Source organism: Aedes aegypti, chromosome 3 (assembly GCF_002204515.2).
Source record: "Aedes aegypti strain LVP_AGWG chromosome 3, AaegL5.0 Primary Assembly, whole genome shotgun sequence".
NCBI classification, from domain to species: Eukaryota; Metazoa; Arthropoda; class Insecta; order Diptera; family Culicidae; genus Aedes; species Aedes aegypti.
Window position 1 is genome coordinate 72,548,904 of NC_035109.1, and position 9,385 is coordinate 72,558,288.

Here is a 9,385-nt window from a genome sequence, read left to right on the forward strand (position 1 = left end):
AACTGCACCGGCCTATCCTCCTCCGGGAGCTGGCCTTTGCTCCTTGACAAGTAAAGATAGTGACACAATCTAGCTGATCGTTATGCGTTTCCGTGCGTGACGCATCCACAGACCGACAGAGTTTGGATATCCGCACAAGGGATCTTCAACCCTTAAATAGCCCGCGTATATTCAAAACTGCCGATCATACGCTCCTTGCCTTTCGTCACATCCGTTCCATCCAAGCAGTGTGGAAGAGGAAGTGAGATTTGGCAGATTACTGGTTCCGTTCAAATCTTCTGGTAATAAGATTCATTGATAGAGTTCACACAAAAAATGCCTAAAACATTTCTTCCATTTTCTTTCCAGAACCAACCGCGAAACCTTCGCCAATCGATGATATCCGTAATGGATTGTCTTCTTATTCTCGCAGTCGGGCATCTCTGCCGGATTGAGGGCACCGGCCTTCCTCCGGTGGAGCTCTGGCCTTGTTCTGACACCAACAACAAGCACTGATTACCTGCGTTGCGTTTGCGTGACGCATCCACAGATCCGACAGGAGTTTGGATTCCGCACAAGGGATCTTCAACCCTTAAATTAGCCGCGTATTCAAACTAGCCGATCATACGCTCCTTGCCTTCGTCACATCCGTTCCATCCAAGCAGTGTGGAAGAGGAAGTGAGATTGGCAGATTTACTGGTTCCGGTTTCAATCTTCTTAGGTAATAAGATTCATTGATAGAGTTCACCACAAAATGCCAAAACATTTCTTCCATTTCTTCCAAGAACCAACTGCGAAAACTTCGCCAATCGATTGATATCCGTAATGGATTGTCTTCTTATTCTCGCAGTCGGGGGGCATCTTCCGGTTGAGGGCACCGGCCTTCCTCCGGTGGAGCTCTGCCTTGTTCTGACACCAACAACAAGCACTGATTACCTGCGTTGCGTTTGCGTGACGCATCCACAGATGTCCGACAGAGTTTGGATTCCGCACAAGGGTTCTTCAACCCTTAAATAGCCGCGTATTCAAACTAGCCGATCATACGCTCCTTGCCTTCGTCACATCCGTTCCATCCAAGCAGTGTGGAAGAGGAAGTGAGATTTGGCAGATTACTGGTTCCGGTTCAATCTTCTGGTAATAAGATTCATTGATAGAGTTTCACACAAAATGCCTAAACATTTCTTCCATTTCTTCCAGAACCAATCGCGAAACCTTCGCCAATCGATGATATCCGTAATGGATTGTCTTCTTATTCTCGCAGTCGGGGCATCTCTGCCGATTTGAGGGCACCGGCCTTCCTCCGGTGGAGCTCTGCCTTGTTCTGACACCAACAACAAGCACTGATTTACCTGCGTTGCGTTTGCGTGACGCATCCACAGATCCGACAGGTTTGGGATTCCGCACAAGGGTTCTTCAACCCTTAAATAGCCGCGTATTCAAACTAGCCGATCATACGCTCCTTGCCTTCGTCACATCCGTTCCATCCAAGCAGTGTGGAAGAGGAAGTGAGATTTGGCAGATTACTGGTTCCGGTTCAATCTTCTGGTAATAAGATTCATTGATAGAGTTCGCACAAAATGCCTAAAACATTGCTTCCATTTCTTCCAGAACCAACCGCGAAACCTTCGCCAATCGATGATATCCGTAATGGATTGTCTTCTTATTCTCGCAGTCGGGGCATCTCTGCCGGTTGAGGGCACCGGCCTTCCTCCGGTGGAGCTCTGCCTTGTTCTGACACCAACAACAAGCACTGATTACCTTGCGTTGCGTTTGCGTGACGCATCCACAGATCCGACAGAGTTTGGATTCCGCACAAGGGTTCTTCAACCCTTAAATAGCCGCGTATTCAAACTAGCCGATCATACGCTCCTTGCCTTCGTCACATCCGTTCCATCCAAGCAGTGTGGAAGAGGAAGTGAGATTTGGCAGATTACTGGTTCCGGTTCAATCTTCTGGTAATAAGATTCATTGATAGAGTTCACACAAAATGCCTAAAACATTTCTTCCATTTCTTCCAGAACCAACCGCGAAACCTTCGCCAATCGATGATATCCGTAATGGATTGTCTTCTTATTCTCGCAGTCGGGGCATCTCTGCCGGTTGAGGGCACCGGCCTTCCTCCGGTGGAGCTCTGCCTTGTTCTGACACCAACAAGCACTGATTACCTGCGTTGCGTTTGCGTGACGCATCCACAGATCCAACAGAGTTTGGATTCCGCACAAGGGTTCTTCAACCCTTAAATAGCCGCGTATTCAAACTAGCCGATCATACGCTCCTTGCCTTCGTCACATCCGTTCCATCCAAGCAGTGTGGAAGAAGAAGTGAGATTTGGCAGATTACTGGTTCCGGTTCAATCTTCTGGTAATAAGATTCATTGATAGAGTTCACACAAATGCCTAAAACATTTCTTCCATTTCTTCCAGAACCAACCGCGAAACCTTCGCCAATCGATGATATCCGTAATGGATTGTCTTCTTATTCTCGCAGTCGGGGCATCTCTGCCGGTTGAGGGCACCGGCCTTCCTCCGGTGGAGCTCTGCCTTGTTCTGACACCAACAACAAGCACTGATTACCTGCGTTGCGTTTGCGTGACGCATCCACAGATTCGACAGAGTTTGGATTCCGCACAAGGGATCTTCATCCCTTAAATAGCCGCGTATTCAAACTAGCCGATCATACGCTCCTTGTCTTCGTCACATCCGTTCCATCCAAGCAGTGTGGAAGAGGAAGTGAGATTTGGCAGATTACTGGTTCCGGTTCAATCTTCTGGTAATAAGATTCATTGATAGAGTTCACACAAAATGCCTAAAACATTTCTTCCATTTCTTCCAGAACCAATCGCGAAACCTTCGCCAATCGATGATATCCGTAATGGATTGTCTTCTTATTCTCGCAGTCGGGGCATCTCTGCCGATTGAGGGCACCGGCCTTCCTCCGGTGGAGCTCTGCCTTGTTCTGACACCAACAACAAGCACTGATTACCTGCGTTGCGTTTGCGTGACGCATCCACAGATCCGACAGGGTTTGGATTCCGCACAAGGGTTCTTCAACCCTTAAATAGCCGCGTATTCAAACTAGCCGATCATACGCTCCTTGCCTTCGTCACATCCGTTCCATCCAAGCAGTGTGGAAGAGGAAGTGAGATTTGGCAGATTACTGGTTCCGGTTCAATCTTCTGGTAATAAGATTCATTGATAGAGTTCGCACAAAATGCCTAAAACATTGCTTCCATTTCTTCCAGAACCAACCGCGAAACCTTCGCCAATCGATGATATCCGTAATGGATTGTCTTCTTATTCTCGCAGTCGGGGCATCTCTGCCGGTTGAGGGCACCGGCCTTCCTCCGGTGGAGCTCTGCCTTGTTCTGACACCAACAACAAGCACTGATTACCTGCGTTGCGTTTGCGTGACGCATCCACAGATCCGACAGAGTTTGGATTCCGCACAAGGGTTCTTCAACCCTTAAATAGCCGCGTATTCAAACTAGCCGATCATACGCTCCTTGCCTTCGTCACATCCGTTCCATCCAAGCAGTGTGGAAGAGGAAGTGAGATTTGGCAGATTACTGGTTCCGGTTCAATCTTCTGGTAATAAGATTCATTGATAGAGTTCACACAAAATGCCTAAAACATTTCTTCCATTTCTTCCAGAACCAACCGCGAAACCTTCGCCAATCGATGATATCCGTAATGGATTGTCTTCTTATTCTCGCAGTCGGGGCATCTCTGCCGGTTGAGGGCACCGGCCTTCCTCCGGTGGAGCTCTGCCTTGTTCTGACACCAACAAGCACTGATTACCTGCGTTGCGTTTGCGTGACGCATCCACAGATCCGACAGAGTTTGGATTCCGCACAAGGGTTCTTCAACCCTTAAATAGCCGCGTATTCAAACTAGCCGATCATACGCTCCTTGCCTTCGTCACATCCGTTTCCATCCAAGCAGTGTGGAAGAAGAAGTGAGATTTGGCAGATTACTGGTTCCGGTTCAATCTTCTGGTAATAAGATTCATTGATAGAGTTCACACAAAATGCCTAAAACATTTCTTCCATTTCTTCCAGAACCAACCGCGAAACCTTCGCCAATCGATGATATCCGTAATGGATTGTCTTCTTATTCTCGCAGTCGGGGCATCTCTGCCGGTTGAGGGCACCGGCCTTCCTCCGGTGGAGCTCTGCCTTGTTCTGACACCAACAACAAGCACTGATTACCTGCGTTGCGTTTGCGTGACGCATCCACAGATTCGACAGAGTTTGGATTCCGCACAAGGGATCTTCATCCCTTAAATAGCCGCGTATTCAAACTAGCCGATCATACGCTCCTTGTCTTCGTCACATCCGTTCCATCCAAGCAGTGTGGAAGAGGAAGTGAGATTTGGCAGATTACTGGTTCCGGTTCAATCTTCTGGTAATAAGATTCATTGATAGAGTTCACACAAAAATGCCTAAAACATTTCTTCCATTTCTTCCAGAACCAATCGCGAAACCTTCGCCAATCGATGATATCCGTAATGGATTGTCTTCTTATTCTCGCAGTCGGGGCATCTCTGCCGGTTGAGGGCACCGGCCTTCCTCCGGTGGAGCTCTGCCTTGTTCTGACACCAACAACAAGCACTGATTACCTGCGTTGCGTTTGCGTGACGCATCCACAGATCCGACAGAGTTTGGATTCCGCACAAGGGTTCTTCAACCCTTAAATAGCCGCGTATTCAAACTAGCCGATCATACGCTCCTTGCCTTCGTCACATCCGTTCCATCCAAGCAGTGTGGAAGAGGAAGTGAGATTTGGCAGATTACTGGTTCCGGTTCAATCTTCTGGTAATAAGATTCATTGATAGAGTTCGCACAAAATGCCTAAAACATTGCTTCCATTTCTTCCAGAACCAACCGCGAAACCTTCGCCAATCGATGATATCCGTAATGGATTGTCTTCTTATTCTCGCAGTCGGGCATCTCTGCCGGTTGAGGGCACCGGCCTTCCTCCGGTGGAGCTCTGCCTTGTTCTGACACCAACAACAAGCACTGATTACCTGCGTTGCGTTTGCGTGACGCATCCACAGATCCGACAGGGTTTGGATTCCGCACAAGGGTTCTTCAACCCTTAAATAGCCGCGTATTCAAACTAGCCGATCATACGCTCCTTGCCTTCGTCACATCCGTTCCATCCAAGCAGTGTGGAAGAGGAAGTGAGATTTGGCAGATTACTGGTTCCGGTTCAATCTTCTGGTAATAAGATTCATTGATAGAGTTCGCACAAAATGCCTAAAACATTGCTTCCATTTCTTCCAGAACCAACCGCGAAACCTTCGCCAATCGATGATATCCGTAATGGATTGTCTTCTTATTCTCGCAGTCGGGGCATCTCTGCCGGTTGAGGGCACCGGCCTTCCTCCGGTGGAGCTCTGCCTTGTTCTGACACCAACAACAAGCACTGATTACCTGCGTTGCGTTTGCGTGACGCATCCACAGATCCGACAGAGTTTGGATTCCGCACAAGGGTTCTTCAACCCTTAAATAGCCGCGTATTCAAACTAGCCGATCATACGCTCCTTGCCTTCGTCACATCCGTTCCATCCAAGCAGTGTAGAAGAGGAAGTGAGATTTGGCAGATTACTGGTTCCGGTTCAATCTTCTGGTAATAAGATTCATTGATAGAGTTCACACAAAATGCCTAAAACATTGCTTTCATTTCTTCCAGAACCAACCGCGAAACCTTCGCCAATCGATGATATCCGTAATGGATTGTCTTCTTATTCTCGCAGTCGGGGCATCTCTGCCGGTTGAGGGCACCGGCCTTCCTCCGGTGGAGCTCTGCCTTGTTCTGACACCAACAACAAGCACTGATTACCTGCGTTGCGTTTGCGTGACGCATCCACAGATCCGATAGAGTTTGGATTCCGCACAAGGGTTCTTCAACCCTTAAATAGCCGCGTATTCAAACTAGCCGATCATACGCTCCTTGCCTTCGTCACATCCGTTCCATCCAAGCAGTGTGGAAGAGGAAGTGAGATTTGGCAGATTACTGGTTCCGGTTCAATCTTCTGGTAATAAGATTCATTGATAGAGTTCACACAAAATGCCTAAAACATTTCTTCCATTTCTTCCAGAACCAACCGCGAAACCTTCGCCAACCGATGATATCCGTAATGGATTGTCTTCTTATTCTCGCAGTCGGGGCATCTCTGCCGGTTGAGGGCACCGGCCTTCCTCCGGTGGAGCTCTGCCTTGTTCTGACACCAACAAGCACTGATTACCTGCGTTGCGTTTGCGTGACGCATCCACAGATCCGACAGAGTTTGGATTTCGTCAGTCAGTGATCTGTCTGGCCCTCATCGACTCTGCCTTGTTGATCATCACTGATTATAGCCCACACGAAAATCGACCCTTGAACTTGTTTGGAATAATATTCCCTGTTGAATATCATAGTCGATGGATTAATTCTATCGGTGTTGCAGTTTTGACCTAAACAAACGGCCCTTTTCAGGGCCACCAATATGTTAAAGAGTTGACGAATAAATATATTCCCTAGCAAATAAATTATAAACCCAAAACTGCTGCACAATATCGTACCCTAAATGTTACAAATACGTAATTAGAAATTATAAATGTTGAGATAGCAAACAGTTAAAATATAACCGTATCTCATTGAGATTTTTACCGCAGAGAATATCTTAAATCACAAGTTCACGAGCTTCATATATGTTGGAGAACATTTTCAGTAATTTGTTTTGACATACCGAACTAAGAAAGAAAGGGAATATATAATTGGAAAGTTATTTATCAAAGAATGTAACACACCAGTGGTTAGTATGCAACTATTTTAATATTTGACTCAAAAGCTCCAAAACATCAAAGTGTCCGACATCCACTGTTTCCATTCTTAAATGGCTCCCCGCAGCAGCTTTATATTTTTGCATGCCAATAACACAAAAACATCGTAGTCCTACGTCACCAGTTCGTACAACCCCATAGGGCTGTACCCTTATAGTTTTTCCTTTTCGGGTCTTGCGCCAGTTTTTATATAGCCGAGCAAAACGAGTGAAGCTGAGAGTGGATTGTGGCTGCTCAGCCAAGGACAGCGGAACAATTGGTGAGCTCGTTTCATGCTTCTATTTCTAACCATAACATATGTATGACTTCACATTTAATCGTTACAATGGTGGGACGTAATTATGAATTTTCAACAAACTATGAATGGTTCGTCACTATGAGTGTCGACACAAACTCTGATTCATGAATTGTTTATGTTTAACATTTTTTTATTTTCAGACCACCCCTTTTTACCTTTATTTTTGTAATTAAAAAAAAACCTTGAATGGTTCGACACTACAAGTGTAGACTTGCGAAAGGTTCACTTTATTCAACAAACTTTGGATGGTTCGCCACTGTAAGTGTCGGCATGAGAATAAGAGTGTTTTATGATGTTCCAACCAATCGAGGTTTTTGTTTCTTTTTCAAATAAGTAAATTATAATAACACATGCTTTCGTCCTGACAGCTATAGGAATGTTATATTTAGATATTTGTTCAACAAACTTTGAATGGTTCGTCACCTCAAGTGTCGGCAAAATTTTCCTCTACATAGAAATTGTTCATATCAAATGAAAATATTATATTTACATATAAGCATGTATATATCTCACAAATCATTATTTATCATGGTCTAATCGCTTATCAAAGTGAACTCTGCGACCCAACGATCCTTCCCATAATAAACATCCCTCCCAGTAACCTTTGTGGAGATGCAGAGGCAAACACGGTCTCCAAATAGCAAAGGTTACACACTAACATTCCTTCCCCCAATCCCACCTGACTGCAAGGACGTGGCCGGCTCCGTTATTGACCCTGTATGAATAGAGGCACTGAATTATGCACATTGAAGAAGATTATGGCCAATCCCAGCCGAACTTCTAGTTGATTCTTTGTGCATTTTCACTGACTTCGGTCAATCACGGAATAGCAACCATTGATATGTGTAGTCAGTCTAAGCTAAGCTAAGCTTGAAGTTTTCACAAGTCCAGGTCTTTTCGTAATGGAAATATCCTTGACTTCCCTGGGCATAGAGTATAGTTGTACCTGCCACACGATATACGAAAGTGAAAATGGCAACTTTGGCAAAGAAAGCTCTCAGTTGAAAACTGTGGAAGTGCTCATAAGAACATTAATCTGAGAAGCAGGCTCTGTCCCTGTGGGAACGTAATGCCAAGAAGAAGAAGATGACATCCTAAAGTCATATATGTGATTCATTGGAGTTCATCTTGTCAAAAGACTTCCAAACATCTTTTAAAGACTCCGATGTGAAACATCTACAACTGATTCAATAAAATACAATAAATTGATACTTGGATGAGAATCATTACTTCAGTTGATCGGTGTTTGCTCAGAAAGACCGGACTATATGATATGTTTTCTTTTGTGAGGATGAGTCAAATACTCCAAAAATTCTGATCTTTCTGGTGATTTGTTTCATCAAGTAGATAAGTTAGAATTTTACGCTATATAATGCACATACCGTTTTTACTCATATTACGGATCGATCGAAGAGAATATACAGTTGTGTTCAAAAAATAGTAGTGGATGAGGAAAAAATAAAAAAATGGTAAAAAAATAATCCTAACGCATTAATTCAAGATCTCTTTATTGTCATTTTATACAAGTCCTTAAAGCATAAATATTTATATATACATTTAGCTATGTGGATTCATTTATTTATCATTAAAATTTTCAGAAAAAAAATGAAATTCAGTGCTCAAAATAATAATAGTATTTAAGTTCATTACAAAACAATAAATGAGAAACAATAATGAGTAATTATTATTAATTAAATGTGTGTGCATCTGAAGTGCTCGCTTCAGTATATCGTAGCGTAGCCTTTATTTTTGATAACAGCGACACAGTGTTTGGGCATTGAATCCACAAGTGCCTGACACCGAGAGGTTCGTATAGCAGCCCACGTGCGGCCTACGTGCCATAATTCATCAACATTTTTGGGCTTAGCTTCAGAAACTGCGAATTTGATGTCTGCCAGTTCTAATTGGGTTGAGGTCGGGGGACTGTGCTGGCCACTCCAATTACCTCACTTTTTTTCTCAGTGAACCAAGTCTTCGCACGTTTACTGGTGTGTTTGGGATCGTTGTCCTGCTGGAACACCCATTTAAGTGGCATCTCTTCCTCGGCATATGGTAGCATAACTTCATAAAGTATTTTGATGTAGCCATGCTGATCCATTATGCCTGGTATCCGATAAATCGGTCCGACTCCATAATAGGAAAAACACCCCCCACACCATAATTTTCGCGCCGCCATGTTTCAGCTGTCTTAATCGTGTATTTGGTTGGTTATCAGTGCAAGGTGGACGACTCATCAGACCACAGCACATTCCGCCATTTTCTTTAGGCCAACCAATATGTTC

General features: G+C 44.6%; 4 long non-coding RNA genes across 4 annotated transcripts in view; all 4 read left to right on the forward strand.

The window, feature by feature from the left end:
* LOC110678686 overlaps positions 1–418 on the forward strand; it is a 114,303-nt gene extending 113,885 nt beyond the window's left edge. Inside the window, exon 5 of the long non-coding RNA XR_002501839.1 lies at positions 349–418. This is a non-coding gene — a long non-coding RNA (uncharacterized LOC110678686). The remainder of the gene's footprint in view (positions 1–348) is intronic.
* A 1,345-nt stretch (positions 419–1,763) lies between these two features.
* On the forward strand, positions 1,764–2,785 carry LOC110678725. The gene is made up of 3 exons (XR_002501885.1): positions 1,764–1,934; positions 1,998–2,340; positions 2,403–2,785. It is a non-coding gene; the product is annotated as an uncharacterized LOC110678725 (long non-coding RNA).
* Positions 2,786–2,816: 31 nt separating this feature from the next.
* On the forward strand, positions 2,817–3,894 carry LOC110678726. Its single transcript, XR_002501886.1, has 3 exons — positions 2,817–3,157; positions 3,221–3,566; positions 3,630–3,894. It is a non-coding gene; the product is annotated as an uncharacterized LOC110678726 (long non-coding RNA).
* Positions 3,895–4,927: 1,033 nt separating this feature from the next.
* Positions 4,928–6,587, forward strand: LOC110678634. Its single transcript, XR_002501794.1, has 4 exons — positions 4,928–5,200; positions 5,264–5,609; positions 5,673–6,018; positions 6,082–6,587. It is a non-coding gene; the product is annotated as an uncharacterized LOC110678634 (long non-coding RNA).
* Positions 6,588–9,385: the final 2,798 nt, after the last annotated feature.